At 45.4% G+C, this 16156-nt stretch overlaps 1 protein-coding gene and 1 non-coding gene across 3 annotated transcripts in view; one reads left to right on the forward strand and one right to left on the reverse strand.

The window, feature by feature from the left end:
- The window catches only part of PRKCB (protein kinase C beta), a 374584-nt gene that overhangs the window by 78614 nt on the left and 279814 nt on the right, over positions 1 to 16156 (reverse strand). The window lies entirely within an intron of this gene.
- Positions 14374 to 14446, forward strand: TRNAW-CCA (transfer RNA tryptophan (anticodon CCA)). Its single transcript has one exon. It is a non-coding gene; the product is annotated as a tRNA-Trp (tRNA).

The following is a 16156-nucleotide window of genomic DNA, read 5'->3' on the forward strand; positions in this document are numbered from 1 at the left end:
CACCACACTACAGAGCTGGCTTGTGGACAAGGCTGGGTGCAAGTCTGCAGGACGTGGGGGGAGCTGATCTCTGGCAAGCATGAACCCTCCTCTATTTTAGGGTTCCGTATCTTTGAGGGTCCCCTTGCCCTCTGGGAATGTCTCCTACTTTGGCTCCACCTTTTCCCTCTGAAGACGTAGAGTACTTTAGACCAGCTCAGTTCTGTCTTCAGGCAAATCCAGTTTCCCCCCTGCTCCCCTCCCCTTTGCTTGGCTTTGCCTTGCAAGCCTGCCTGTACTGAGCTCCTGTTTCTCCAGGCTGCACACTGGAACTCCCTGCAGGGCTTTTACAAGCTGATGCTTGGACCACACTCCAGGCCAATTAAGTAGGAATCTTCTAAATAGTGGGGGCCTTCCTGTGCTAGGCCTGGCCTGCCCTGGGGGAGGATGAGGTGGTGGCAAGAGGCCATCAGGATGGTACTGTAATCAGGGGTTGGAGCAATGGGCAAACACTGGCCACTGTTCTTCTTGGGGCTTTCGCCCACTTGGAAGGAGGATTTTGAGAGAGACTTGGGTGCAGCCGGGTTACAAGATGAAGGTGAGCGTCCACATCCTCTTCTCTTTACAACACAGCAGGTATCCTGACAAGCTCTTTGATATAAGAATGAGACTGTGACCTTGACAAAACTGATAAGCTCAAAGTTTACAACTAATTAGAGCTGTGAAATGACAGTAGGTACAAGTTCAGTTCTGGATTCAAAGCATCACTCTATCATGTGCTTGCTGTATGATCTTGGGCAAGTTATTCAGCCTCTCTGACTCTTGGTTCCCTCGTAAATATATAAGGGGCATAGTGATAGTCCTCGTTCCTAGGGCTGTTGTGAGAGCAAGTGGCATAATCAAGTGATGTTCAGAGCCTGGCACATATCAAGCCATTTTGTTTATGCCTCAGACAATAAAGTATCGGCTTACCCAGGCAGGAGACAGGGGTTCGATCCCTGGGTCAGAAAGATCCCCTGGAGAAGGAAATGGCAACACACTCCACTATATTTACTTGGGAAATCCCATCAACAGGGGAGCCTGGCAGACTACAATCCGTCCATACGGTGGCAAAGAGTTGGACATGACTGAGCCGCTAAGCACAGGTCTTGGTTGCGGCATGCGAACTCTTAGTTGTAGCATATGGGATTTAGTTCCCCATGGAGCTGTAGCCACTGGACCACCAGGGAAGTCCCAGGCGATGTTGTTAGAGTGAAAGAATGAATACAGAGAATAAGAGGGGTGCTCCAGCTCCTTCAGTGGGGACAGCAGTTCCTTCCCACATTCTCCAGATGGCAGAGAGTGAACCAGAGCCATAGACCAACATTTCTGCAAAATCTATTTCCCAGGAGATCCTTATGCGCAGCCCAGAGTGAGAGGCAAGGTCGTACTATCTGTGTTTAGAGGTGGGGCTGGAACGAGCCCTCCTGGAGAGGCTAAGAGGACTCTCCCGCAGGGAGCAGCATGTTCAGGCCAGACGGGACTTCCCCGCAGAATCAGCAGACCATCTGTCATCTTCTAACATTCTGAACGGGGAAGCGATGATACACCCTGAACTCCAGGCCCCTCTAGACTCGTCTTGTCTGGCAAAGCCCTCCTTCAGACTGGGCTGGTTTTGAAGAGCTGGCTTAGCCCTGCCCCCCAACCTCTGATAATCAGAGGCATGGAATGAGGGACAGAGCCATTCCAAGCAGGAGACCCTGGAGGTGGATGTGGGGTACATGTAGACCACAGTCCACCAAGTCATAGGGTCGTGAGAGTGATTCAGTGATACACAGCATCTTAGAGAGAAAGTGTGCACGCTTAGTCATGCCTGACTCTTTGCAACCCTATGGACTGTAGCCCACCAGGCTCCTCTGTCCATGGGATTTCCCAGGCAAGAATACTGGAATGGGTTGCCATTTCCTCCTCCAGGGGATCTTCCCGACCCAGTGATCAAACCTACATCTCCTGTGTCTCCTGCATTGGCAGGTGGATTCTTTACTGGTGAGTCACCTGAGAAGCCACATGGCATCTTAAGAGCTTAACACCTAGAACCAGAACTCAATACACCATGTTCATCATGGTTGATGAATTCTTTCTTTATCTTGTGAGGTTCTTGCAAATTTCAACTTTCACCAGACATGAGGATGTCCTAACATATTCTAGGTTATCGTGGAGGCCCTAATTTAATTCTTCAAAGTGTACTGTTATTGTTTAAACTTTGGGTCATATTTTCTAAGCATACTATATCCACACATATGTGTGTTCAAATTTTATATCTGATGGTGGACTCACTAAATAGAATACAAAATCATGTGGTTTCAGGGATTTAAATACATTTGCTTCTAGCAGCAAACTGGCAGTTAGCCATCTAGAAATGGTTTCTGGCTTCTAATAGCGCCTTTTGGAGGAGCAACTTGGGTAGGCTTGCAAATTGAAGAAGTACTTCAGGAAGAATTGAGAAGTGGTATAGGGGGGAAAGGATGCTAATCGGGAGTTAATAGAGTGGATCTGGGTAGCACTGCATCACTTTGTGGAGACTGTGTTCAAGTTGGCAAGACAAAAATAAGAGCAGTGATACTCGGCATGCAGATCAACTGGGTTATTTCATGATTTATTATGTAAGGTTTTCCGTATTTAAAATAAAATCTCTTTATATGGTTACATACTGTATGATTCCAACTATATGACATTCTGGAAAAGGCAAAACCATGGAGACAGTAAAAAGATCAGTGGTTGCTAGGGGGTAAGGGGGTGGGAGGGATGAACAGGCGGAGCGTAGAGGATTTTTAGGGCAGTGAAACTACTTTGCAAGATACTATAATGGTTGATGCATGTCGTTATACATCTGTCTAAACATGTAGAACGTACACCACCAAGCATGAACCCTAATGTAAACTGTGGACTTTGGGTGATAAGGACGTGACCACGTGGGTTTATTGATTATAATGAATGTACCACTCAAGTGGGAGATGTTTATAATGGGGGAAGCATGGAGCTGAGTGACAGATAAATTGAGTTTTCAGATCAGAGGTCAGGATGACAGGTAGCATTAAGATTTAAGCCTTTTAAAATGATGCCATGTCACCCACTAGATTTAATCAAGTGTCAACTTTTTCCCCACTAGCACAGAAAGCCAGTGGAAGTGTGAAACGAAGTTTAGAATGGAGGTACTTTTGGCTGTGTCTTTTCTGGCTCCTGTGGGCCTGCTATTGTTGGGCAAATGTCGCCACACCCATGGAAGGAATGACTCTCAGTCGCTGCTGGGAAGAGGGGAAGGAATATGAAGATTTAAACCTGAAACGCTGAGCCCTTGTGTTTTAAAAGAAGATGGTTCATTGGATTCCATAAGAAATGTCTGATTGAGTTATAATAAGAAATTCAAAACAATTATTATATTTCAAAACTCTGGCTGTATTACTTCTCATTATTCATATCAGAGAACTGACACAGTGGAATTGATAGGTATCAATTCGAGTTACTGATGTGTTCTCTTGGGCTCAAATCAATGTTGGTGACCTGTAGGTTGGCTTAGTTAATTTTCTTTGAATCATATATTGTATTTGACAAAGCTAGATGGTTAAAATAAAAGCAGATTTAATTCAACTGCTTTTTAAACAGTCTCAGGGAAGACAAGCCAACAATTGATGCCTTTCATCAAAAGAAAACACACTGAAACCCTTAAGGGTTCATCATTCATTTCAACAATTAGGCGGACAAAAGAATTCCATTTCTCTATAATCTGAAGCGCTCTGTGTACACAAGCCTCCCTTTGCGGTTGGTGTCACAGACTGAAAGAGAATGGGCTTTCCCTGAGGGGAGCAGAGTATGGTGAGTGCCCTGGAGGCTGTGTGGCATAGTGGCTATACATCCAGGAGCCAGACTTGGATTTGAACCTGCATCCACTGTTGCATGAATCTGGAGACTCTGAGCTCAACCCTGAGCCTCCACGCCCTCATCCGCAAAACGGAAATAATGACAGCACCCACCTCCTAAGATCATGTTAAGATTAAATGAGCAATGCATATAAAACACTTAGACAGGTTCTCAGTGCTCAGAGTATATTATCAATCTCTGCAGCAATGTTCAGTGAGGTCAACGCATGCATATATGCTAAGTTGCTCCAGTCGTGTCTGACTCTTTGTGACCCTATGGACTGTAGCCCACCAGACGCCTCTGTCCATGGGATTCTCCAGGCAAGAATACTGGAGTGGGTTGCCATGCCCTTCTCCAGGGCATCTTCCCGATCCAGGGATTGAACCCACGTCTCTTACATCTCCTGCATTGGCAGGTGGGTTCTTTACCACTAGCACCACAATACATAATATGAAATGGAGCCAAGGGATGGGTAAGGATTGAACAAACTATGGCATGCTTAGTTATATTAACCATCCATACTTGTACATTCAAAATATTTACCATGGGCATTGGATGATTATAATCTACAGGCCTCTGAGATTATGTTTGTTGTAGAAAAGATTATGGGTTATGCTTAGTAAATAGGGATTCATCTTAACAGGACAAGAATTTCTGAAATAGCATGTAAAGATGCGGTTGAGATGGATACGCAGAGGGTGAACTAGGGCAGCACAGTAATTGGGCCAGAAGCCGTGAATTATCGCCTGAAACAGAGATTCCATGTTCATAGGCTCTATCTGACCCTTCAGTAAGAGAACTAGATTTAACTTTTTATTATTTTCCCCAAAGAGCCAGGCAATGTTTTGAAGAATATACAGACCGGAAGGGAACACAGGCCCGTGTGCCGTGCAGTCCAGCATTTTCTTCCTTTGAGGAGCTTCCCAGACCACAGCTGCTTTTTGGAGCGTCCATTCCTGTTGTCCTTCCTGACAAATGGTTGGAAAAGCGACCTGTCCTCCTGGCCATAGCTAACTGGATCTCATGATCCCTGAGCCATACTGGCCCATCAATCTTTTTCCTAGGGCTTTAAACTCTAGGCTATTCTAGATTGGGGGATTCGATTGAGAACGGAGAAGTGCTGGAAAGCTGAGGGAGGTGTTGCTGAGGCACAGTCACAACAAGAGACATCAGCAAGAAGCTGGGGTGACAGACGGGAGGTCCCCAGGTTGAAGACAATGATGGCTGGGTTCCTGGAAGCTTCTCATCCCAGCTGTACTTCCTGCCTTTGGAAGTTGGGAGATACACAGAAAACATGCCGTGTCTGCCCAATAAATCCCCCCTTTCTTCACTTTGGCTTGACAATAAAACTTGAAATTCCAAATGTTTCACTTTCTTTGATACAATTAATTTTATTGGGAAAACAGACTCTTACACTTTCTTGTTCTGTAATGTACTATCTCCTGAGGGGTGAATTGGGGCTTATGTGGTGGCTCAGTGGTAAAGAATCTGCCTGCCGATGCAGGAGATGTGGGTTCAATACCCGGGTCAGGAAGATTCCCTGGAGGAGGAAATGGCAACCCATCCAATATTCTTGCCTGGGAAATCCCTTCAAAGAGGAGCCTGGCAGGCTATAGTCCATGGGGTCGCAAAGAGTCGGACATGACTGAGCGACTGAGCTCCACACACAAGGGGTGAAAATCGGGGCTACAGAAAAGCAGCAAGTCACTTCATTGATGAGAGACCTGGATGAATTCAGAAAGTGACCTGGGAAGATGAGTTGGCAAAAATACTCAGCAATAAGAATTGCATACGAAAGACTGGGGGCTGGGAGGAAGGAGCCACAATTGGGATAGAACCAAAGAGAAGGCAGGAATCCAGGATCAGACAGCAAATGTCAAAAGGTTCTCTGGAAAAGGATTAAGGGAACAGGTAGCAAAGACTTTGAGCTATCTGTGAACCATATGATAAAAGGACTCACCATATGGTGCAGGAAGATAGAAGAGCAGGCTGAAGTGAAGGGAAGAGCTTTTGTCTGTAGGATTATATAACCACTTCTAATGTACGGACGTACATGTATGCGTGTGAATCCATACCACTAATGAGATTAAAATTAGGATAGACTCCCACAACGGGAGCTCCGAGACTTTAGAAAAGGCCTTTGTTACTGGTAGAAACTTAACTGCCTTTTCATCTCTTCAGGCAATTTCTTCCTGGGGTAACGCAATGCTTTACTTGGATCCAGGAGAAGACACTGGAGTCTGGGGGTGGAGCTCTGCATTTTTCTCTCTCGTGCTCAAACTCAAAGCACATGCTAGTTAAGTACCCCAGCAGCTTTTGGGGAGAGAGCTTGACAGCTGCACTGTTGGGCCACTGGTGTCAGCAACCAGGGCCAACTCAAGCACACTGGGGACCACGATCTTTTCAGGGGCTCATGAAAGTATTTTTCATTTCTTTCCAAATCACAGGGAAAAAATTTAACTTCTAAGCTGAAGAAGATGCTTTAACATGCAATGTTAATATATTTGTCCTTGTATCAGTTGTAAGATAGTTTCACACTTTTTTTTTCTTCATGATGTAAGGAAGAGCCCATGAAGTCTTCATTTTAAATGGGTTCAAAAAAGACTAACAGCGTGGTGGAGATGAGTGGACCCCAAAGTAGGGAAAAGTGCTGTTAGAGATGGAAAGAGGCAACTGGAATCATAAAACCTGATTTCAAGTCCTGGTCCTAGCTGTGTGGTCTCAGGGAGGTCGCTCAGCTTCTCTGACTTACAGTTTTCAAATAGGTCTCATAGGGTTAATATCAGTAACTACCTTGCAGGGCTGTGGTGAGAATTAATACATGTGATCCATGTAAACCCATAGCTTGGGGGCTTCCCTGGTGGCTCAGTGGTAAAGAATCTGCCTGCCAATGCAGCAGACGCAGGTTCAATCCCTGGTCCCGGAAGATCCCAATGTCTTGAAGCAACTAAGCCCATGCATCACAACTATTGAGCCGGTGGTCTAGAGCCCATGCTCCGCAACAAGAGAGGCACCGCAGTAAGAAGCCTGTGCACCGCAACTACAGCAGCCCCTCCTCGCCACAACCAGAGAAAACCCCACAATGAAGATCCAGCACAGTCAAAAATAAACAAATAAAATTATTCAAAAAAATAGCATGGTCCCTGGCAATTAGTATGAGCTCAATGGAGGCAACGGAGATGGGTGAGTGGAACTGCATAGGGCGGGGATGGCTGACAGAGCTGGTGAGGGTTAGAAGAAATGAAAGTTGACAGTTGAAAAGAAACCAGCTGAAAAGTTACTGCACACACTGGAGATGCCTCCCAGCCTTGGAGGATCTCACGAGCAAAGCCTGCAGAGGAGGTGAGAAGGGCAGACACTAGAAGGGAGGAGCGAATTCTCAGGAGCCCTCTAGGAATCCCCGCCGACGAGCGATGGCACACAGACAGGTGGTGGACAAACACGGAGCGAGGAAGGAGAACAGAAGAGCGGGAGCCTTCCAGCATGACGGGCATGCCGTCTGTCTAACGGCAGAGGCTCAGTCTGAAAACAAGGCATGCAAACTCTGCTTACACTTGGAGGGAAAGAGAAGGGGGTGGAGGATGAGAAAATACGAGGGGTCGACAGTTAACCTTCTAGAATATATTTGTGACATGGTGAGACGACCACTGTTGAGACTAGAAATGCAAGTGTTCAAAGCATCAAGCAGTTAAGAGCCTCCGATCACACATATTCAAACCAAACCCGGTCTGTTAAATGCCCCTGACTAGCTCTCTGACACTCATTTCAACTGCCTGCATCTCATTTCCTCAACGGTAAAATGGGGATATTAGCAGCTATATTACAGCAGAAGCGTAAGCCAATACATACAAAGCCTTTACAACAAGCCTGGCATTGAGTGAGGATTCAAAATGTTAGGTGATACCATCAGCCTCTTCACCACCACCACCACGAGAATATATGTTCCACGAAGGCAGATAATTTTGCCTGTTTTGTTCCAGTCATTTTCTCTGCACTTATGGTACCATGCAGGGCCCTGTGGGGCTTGTGGGCACAAGGTCTTTCTGTGTCCCCCACTTCTTTGATTACAGGAAACAACCTTCATTTGACCTACATGACCTTCCCTGAGTTCCAATGGGCAGACTCAAGCAGTTGTTAATTAGGAAAGGGAGGGGATGCGAGACCAGGGAGAAACAGTGAAGAGCAACCTTGGGGCAAGGTCCTGTTTCCGCATCAAGGGATATACACAACAATATCTTTGAGCTATTTTGCAGATACTGAAACCCCGTCCAGGTGGGGGAAGTTAACAATTAACAATGGTATGCTGCCCACAAGCATGCAGACCCCAGACCAGCTGGACTGAAGGTCGGTGATGTTGACTCCTACTTATCTCACCACGAACCCTTAGAAGAATATCCACAAGCTTGATCACGCCCTCTGTGAACAATTACTGTAAAACTTGTCACTATCTTCCCCAAGTGTGGGCACTTGGTTCAGACGGCATTAGCCTGCTGTGGCCCCCTTTGCCCGGAAAAGCAATAAACCTATGCTTTTTTACTTTACCCAAAACTCTGTCTCCAAGATTTGATTCGGCACTGGTATACAGAGAAGCCTAGAAGGCTGCCTGACACACAGTGAATGATCAATTAATACTTGTTGAATGAATAAATCCTTAATTATACCATCAGTAGGCAGTTATTATAAAAATGATGACTTCTTCCAGGTACTGGTTTCAACCTTAGCCCCAATTCCTTTCCTTCATGTCTGCCCGCTGCTTTCATAAGCAGCCACCATGCCTCACTCTCAGATCTGGAGAGTTAGGAGCTATGAGATCACTGATAATGGGTGAAGCAGAGGTTGCTGAGGGTAGAAGTCACAGGGCAAAAGGACAAGGCAGAGGTGAGTGGGAAGGAAGTGGAGGCAGCAAATCTCAAAAGAGCAGTTTGATTTTCTGATATAGTCAGTGAGTAAAGGACAAGAAAGGGAAAGTCAAGATCACAGAAAACATCTTGAAGGATTCAGGAAACGTTGAGCATGCTCCTTATCTAAAGGAGAGGATATAGGGGATAGGAAAGATCAGAGACTTTCTGTACCTTCTGGAGATAAACAAAAATGCAACAGAAGTCTTCATGTTCTTAGGAATACAATGGTAATTGAAGTACCAAATTGTCATGTGAGTGAAAGACCTTTAAGACAGTTTTCTTTTCGTAAAATGTGGTATTTGTACCATCAGCAATACAAGGACAAAATTACTTTTCTTTTAATAAATTCTCCTAAGATATATTAAAACAAATATGTAACTGCTAGATCAAGCCTGTGATTTCACATACATTATCACTTAGGGCAATGCTAAGAAGAAGAGAAAGAGGTCAACTAAATCATTTTAAGAAAACATATTTAAGATAATATAAAGGAAGTACATACATGTTTCAAAAAATTACAGGTGCATGAATAGTTAATAGCTGGGAAACTTGGTCGAGGCTATACTCAACCCTGTTATACAGTCTGAATCTTGAGCTATGGGAGATGGCATCAGCACCCTGGAGAGTGGTACACAAATACTGAGTCTCCGGGGGCCACTGGGTTAACCCCCAACAGCTGCCTCAGTGACATTCAGGCACTTAATATCATCAGCCTCTTGGTTACTACTCGAGGAAAGTCAGACACCAGAAGAAGCTGAATGGCTTTCTCTCTCACCTCTTGGCTTTTTATTTTTGATCATCTTAGATGCATTTAAAGCAAAAGACTTGAATGGGGCTTTTGGAAGAGATAAAAGTAATACCTGCTTTTCCGGAGACTTTCCACTTTTCCTTTTAATTTCATAAGCTGCTGACTTCTTCCTACTTGATTTATTCCTGGCTTATGCTATGCTTCAGGAAAAGCAGCACCTGGCATGTTCCATGATTTGAACACAAGGAAATGTCATCAAGAGAGGCTTAATGGTTTTTGTTTGTGGGGCATGAAAAACGAGGAGTTCTAAAGGTTAAAGTCAGAAGGTCTTTCTTGTCACCAAGAAAAATTCCAACCAGAGCTGAAAAGGAGGGATTATGGCTGAGGCCACCATCCTCCCACCAAAACTGCTCTCCCAGCATCCCTTGCTCTGAGGCACGTGACTGAATTCTCTGTAACAGCATGTAGGCAGAAGCGACGGGTACCACATCCACATCAGGGCTTTTAAGAAGCAGCTTGCGCCTCCTCTGTACTCTCTTTCCCCCTCTGCTCTCTGAGTATGGACAAAAACAAGGCTGTAGGGACTGATGGAGCCGTGGAAGGTGGAAGGAAGCTGGGTCACTTAATCATCATACGGAGAGCGTGGGCAAGGCCAGAGACACCCGTCTTGGACTTTGCATGAATGAACACTGGACTTCTATTGTGTCTGAATCAGTACAGATTTAGGGGGTCTGTTTGCTATGACAACTGAATTCACCCTACCTAGTTTACGTGTTTGGCTGCCACACAGATCAACCAGGCCTGGCTTGCAGTGGGGTCAGGAAGAAGGGACCTTTTTTAAATTTTTTATTTTCGGCCATGCCACACATGAGATCTTAGTTCCCCAACCAGAGATTGAAACCACGGACCCTGCATTGGACCACTCGGCCACCAGGGAAGTCCCAGAAGAGACATTCTGAGATTTTCCATTTACTCCCTCCCCTCTTGGCAGAGTTAACTTAGCTCATCCTTTAGATAAACCTCAAGAGCCTCTTTCTCCAGGAAGCCTTCCCTGACTGCAGCCAGAGCCAAGCCCACTCCCTCAGGCTCTCCCAGCATACAGCAAACGTCACAGTTGTACTTTATGTCTGTCAGTGTGATGTTTTTTGATTAATGTTTATACTCCCACTAGGTTTTTAAGCATGCATTTTTCAAAACTCCCAGAATGACACACTACTTCATGCATTTTGTTGTATGCAAATTTTACCTTAAAATGATCCAAACCAAATACTGAATTCTGGTGAAATGAGGTATGTGCTGAAGAATTCAGGGCTCAAGTGTACTGATGTCTGCATTTTGGTTTGAAATGCATTAAAGATAGGTTGATGTAGAGACAAGAGGAAGGAGGGACATGTGATCAAGCATATATATAGTCAGGGACTTCTCTGGTGGTCCAGTAGTTAAGGATCTGCCTTCCAAAGCAGGGGATGCAGGTTCGATCCCTGGTCAGGAAACTCAGATCCCACATGCAGCAGAGCAACTGGGCCTCGGAGCCATAACTAGTGAGCCCGAGAGCTGCAACGAAAGATCTTGCAAGACACAACTTAAGACCCAATGCAGCCAAGCAAATAAATATTTAAAAAACAAAAAAGCATATATAGTCAAATGCTAAATGTAGAATCTAGGTATTGGGTGTTACGGATGCTCACTGTATAATTCTTTCAACTTTTCTGTATTTTAAAATTTTTTTCCTAATAAAATCTTGGGGGGGGAAGTCCAGTGATAGTAGGGGCTCTGAGTATATTACCTAAATAAAATGATTCTGTGTACAGTTTATTTTACACTACTAATCATAGTGTTCTATGATTTGCTTCTGTTTTTACTTGATGTCATGGATGTCTGTCCACAATGACAAACAGAGATATGAAAGACAGAAAGACCATATTCTTTTGAAAGTATCATGGATGCACCATTATATGTTTAACTTTCATACTACTGATGAACATTTGGGCTATTTTCATTTTTTCTACTTCTGATCATTTCCTGTGATAGATCTTTTGTGCTGCTGGATTTGAGTTTTCTTATGTTACCTATATGTCCACCATGACATGTACCTGCCCTCCCTACACCCCTAAGTCCCCCAGTTGGCCAGTACCGACATGAGCAAGAGTCCACAAGTATAAGGAAATAATACGAAAACCCTCACTCAAACTTCCCTGCATAATTTTCTAAAAAGATCTGGATCAGGCAAATCATTACCACAAGCACATCTGAAGTGTCAGAAGGCAAGTGATATTAGCATTAATTAAATAGTCAATGGATATTCACCACGGTCCAGGCGTGCACGTGTGCGTGCGTGCATGCTAAGCTGCTTCAATCATGTCTGACTCTGCATGATCCTCTGGACTGTGGCCCTCGGGGCTCCTCTGTCCATGGGATTCTCCAGATAAGAATACTGGAGGGGGTTGCCATGCCTTCCTCCAGGGGATCTTCCTGACCCAGGGATTGAACCCGTGTCTCTTATGTCTCCAGCACTGGCAGGTGGGTTCTTTACCGCTAGCACCACCTAGGAAGCCCATTTATCATGGTAGTACTTAAGAATTAGGGGAATCAAGTTTATAATGTAAATAGTTGTATTTGCGCTACGTATATACCTTATCAGGTCTTTCCAAGTGGTTCAGTGGTAAAGAATCTGCCTGCAATGCAGGAACTGCAGGAGGCGAAGGTTTGGTTGTGGGTTTGGAAGATTCCTGGGAGGAGGAAATGGCATGCCACTCCAGGATTTTTGCCTGGAGACTCCCCTGGACAGAGGAGCCTGGCGGGCTACAGTCCATGGGGTCACAAAGAGTCGGACACGACTAAGCAACTGAGCACATACAGACCACACACACATATATACCTTATCAGGGACTTTCTCTGTTTACTTTATAAACTTCACTTGTATAATTGGTCTGGACAGTGCCCATCTGTCCAAGTTACATATTTGCTGCACAATTTTAACCACAGAAATCACTCAACAACCACGGAGGTTAAATTCTTGAAAAGTGTAAAGGTTGGCAAAGCAGAAATGAAAGGTTCAAGAAAGCAACAAATCCCATGCACGGCAACTGCTGAGCCCTCGCAGTCCAGAGCCCACGTGCCTCAACTACAGAGTCTGCAAGCTGCAATGAAGAAGCTACATGCCACAACTGAGGCTCGACACAGCGCAACAGATAAATAAATAAAAAAAGAAATCATAATGAATTGAGCGAAAGATCCAACTATAAAAATAAGCATTAAACAACAAAAGAATAATACATGCAAATGCTCTAGAGTTCTAGAGAGCATCCGTCTCCAAGGAAGGCAGAGATGCTGAGATGCCCTGCCCTCGTATGATGACCCTCCCGGGGAACACTCTCTCATGGCCAGGAAAGCAAACTAACTCTCCAAACTGTGCCTCCTGTTCAGGTTTTTGAAACAGAGCTTACTCATTTGGAACTCAACGGCCTTCGCACTTGCTTTGTCCCTTGCTTCATTTTCACAGGTCTTAGCAAAACACTTGTGTCACTCCCTAGTCGCTCCACAAATTAGTGCCGTGCTGAACAGCAGGTTTTTCTGAGCCATATCTGACACCGTGGGCCTGGGGGAGGGGAGGTATGAACAGATTACCCAAAGGTCCACGTCTTTCATCTTTGAAAGGGGGAGCATTACTGCTGCTGTGTTCTTCCATGTCCAGGATTTAATGTATATAGCCTACAAGATTACAAAACGGTAAAAAGTAGACATTCAAATATAAAACCACATTCATTTAAAACCGCGGCTGGGCAAAACGCAAGTTGCCCAGGATTGTTCTATGTTTTAAAAGATGGCAGAGGTTTTTGTTATCCTAGTTGCTTTCATGACATACTGTTGTTTTCCTCCGTGATTCATCTGATGCCACATCCCAGACTGGAACAGAACTCTCAATTATTATAACCGTTTCCATGGAAATGCATGATTTATTCTCTCTAATTCCCTCACTGTTCCCCAAGAACCTGCTCTCCAATTTCTCTACACCCCCCACCCCCGCCCCAAGCCTAGTCCTTTTCGCAACACCCTCCGGAACTTCCACTCCTTAGTCAAAAGCTTTCCAATCAGGGTTTCCCTGGTGGCTCAGTGGTAAAGAATCTGCCTGCCAATCGGGCACAGGTTCAATCGCTGGTCGGGGAAGATCCTACATGCTGAGGAGCAACCAAGCCTGAGCACCACCACTACTGAGCCGGGGTTCCAGAGCCCGGGAGCTGCAACGACGGAAGCCCAAGCGCCCTAGAGCCCAGTGCTCCACAACAAGAGAAGCCACCCCAATGAGAAGCCTGCCCACCACAACCAGAGAGTAGCCCCTCCTCGCTGCACCTAGAGAGAAGCCCATACAGCGATGAAGCCCCAGCACAGCCAAAGAAAAACCTCTCCAATTGCTGAGTGACCCAAAAGGTGAAGAACTGTGTGTGCAGTCTGCCAACTTTTGAGACAACAAGGACAAGAATAAACATGCACATTGATATTTGTTAAATTAGCAGGGAGAAAACTGGAAAGACGCAAATTAAATCAACGAAACAGCTTATATACGGAGGGGCAGTAGCAGGGAGGGGGCACAGAAAGATGTGAACCTGGGTGGGAGCAAGACTTCCCAGTGTTTACCCGTCTAATATCCTTTTCATTATGAACCATGTGAATATACTGCTTATTAAATATGTAATTTAATTTTTAAAACTGCCTGACAGCCTCAGCTTATTAGAACCTCTTCTTCATGTAGGCCACCTTCTTCCTTGTCATCATGGAAACCACCCCATCTTTGAAATCCAAATGCCCCGAGAGTCCTTCTAGCATTTTAAATCTCTTGGCCTTGGGACTTCCCTGGTGGTCCAGTGGCTAAGACTCCGTGCCCCCAATGCAGGGGACCCAGGTTCAATCCCTGGTCAGGGAAATAGATCCTGCACAGCGCAACTAAGTTCAAATGCCACAATAAAGACCCCTTATGCCCCTGGAGAAGGGCATAGAGACCCACTCCAGTATTCTTGCCAGGGGAATCCCCAGGGACAGAGGAGCCTGGCAGGCTATAGTCCACGGGGTCGCAGAGTCAGACACGACTGAGCGACTAAGCATAGCACACGCCGTTAAATAAATAAATCTTAAAAACTAAAAAGCTTCCAGAAAGAAAGAGTAGAACATCCATAAAAGAGCAAGAATCAGGGTTTTGGAATCCAACTCCTTTCTCCTTAAAAAAAAGAAAAAAAAAAATCCCTTGGCCTCATCCACTTGTTTCTCACCCTAGGCCTCTAGACTTCTTTCCCACACCAAGGTGATAAGCCTCTTCCTGCTACGACTTCCTCCGGTCTAGATGCCACTGTTACTCATTTATTCAGTACAGTTTTCCTGAGTACCTACTAGAACAGCCTCTGCTGAATCTGCAGTGGACACCCCTCTCCCCTGAAAGCCTGACTCCCTTATTACCACGATCTTCTAGGGCTAATCCCCATCCTTAGCTCAAATCCACCATCTATTGAGGCTACTCCGTCTCCACCCTCAGGCCGTTCAGAGCTGCTGGCAAAAAGCACACAATGGCACAGGCCTCTGCCATCACCACTGCTGATTCTCTAGCCTCCCAGACCTCCAGGCGGCTCAGCAATCTTACTCTGCGCTCCTACTCTCTAGGCCCACTCCCTGCCAAGGCTCTTCCACTTTCGCGCCACCATCTCAGGTTTCTTATTCCACTGCAGTAGCAGGACGGACCTTGCGGCCCTTCAAGAAAATCCGTGCATTCAGTCTAGGTCCTGAACGAATTCAACCCACAAGCACTGGAAGTAGGCTGGTGAACACGACACAGCTCCTGGCTCTCGTGGAGCTCAGATCTTAGAATGAGGGGACAAATGAACAGACAAGCCAGAGAAGTATCCGCTGGTGGTGGGTGCTGGGAGAGCTAAATATAACGGAGAACGGATGCATGGCTCTTTTGAGCGGTGGTCAGGGAAGGCTTCTCAGAAGAGGTGACATCTAAGTAGAGAGGGAAATGACAAGAAAGAGCCAGTTCTGCAAAGAATAAAGGAAGGGAACAGCATCACAGAAGCGCTAAGAGAGGAAGGAGCTTTGTACGTTTCAAAGAACCTCCATGTGGCCCAAGCACAGTGGGTGATGGGGAGAAGGAAAGGAAAAGAAGGCATCAAACAGAGAACAAGGATCAGAGTTTAAAGAGCGCTGTAAGCCCAGGACACAGGATAGAATGTTTTCTGTTTATGAAGCCACTGGAGGATTTCAAGCAGCGGAGTGATTTGACCCAATGTAAAGTTTTTAAAAATAACTATGGCTGCTGCATGGAAGTGTATTAATTACAGGTCACCAGAGTGGAAGCAGGGTAACCATTTGGGAACATCTGCAGTGGTCCAGGTGGTAATGTATGGTATAAATTAGGACTGAATTAGTGAAGATGGAGAGAACTCAGTAAATTCACGATACGTTTTGTAGGAGGACCTATCTAGACTCACTATTATGCAGGCCTGTGGTAAGAGGGGGGCCAAGGAGGAGTAGGGGATAATTCCCAGATTTTTGATTGAAGCTATAGAGATGGGGAAGAAATTTGATATTTTTTGCACACCTGAGTTCATGGAATGAGATTGATGTGAGACGTGGTGGTGGCACA

This window comes from Capricornis sumatraensis, chromosome 3 (genome assembly GCF_032405125.1).
Source record: "Capricornis sumatraensis isolate serow.1 chromosome 3, serow.2, whole genome shotgun sequence".
NCBI classification, from domain to species: domain Eukaryota; kingdom Metazoa; phylum Chordata; class Mammalia; order Artiodactyla; family Bovidae; genus Capricornis; species Capricornis sumatraensis.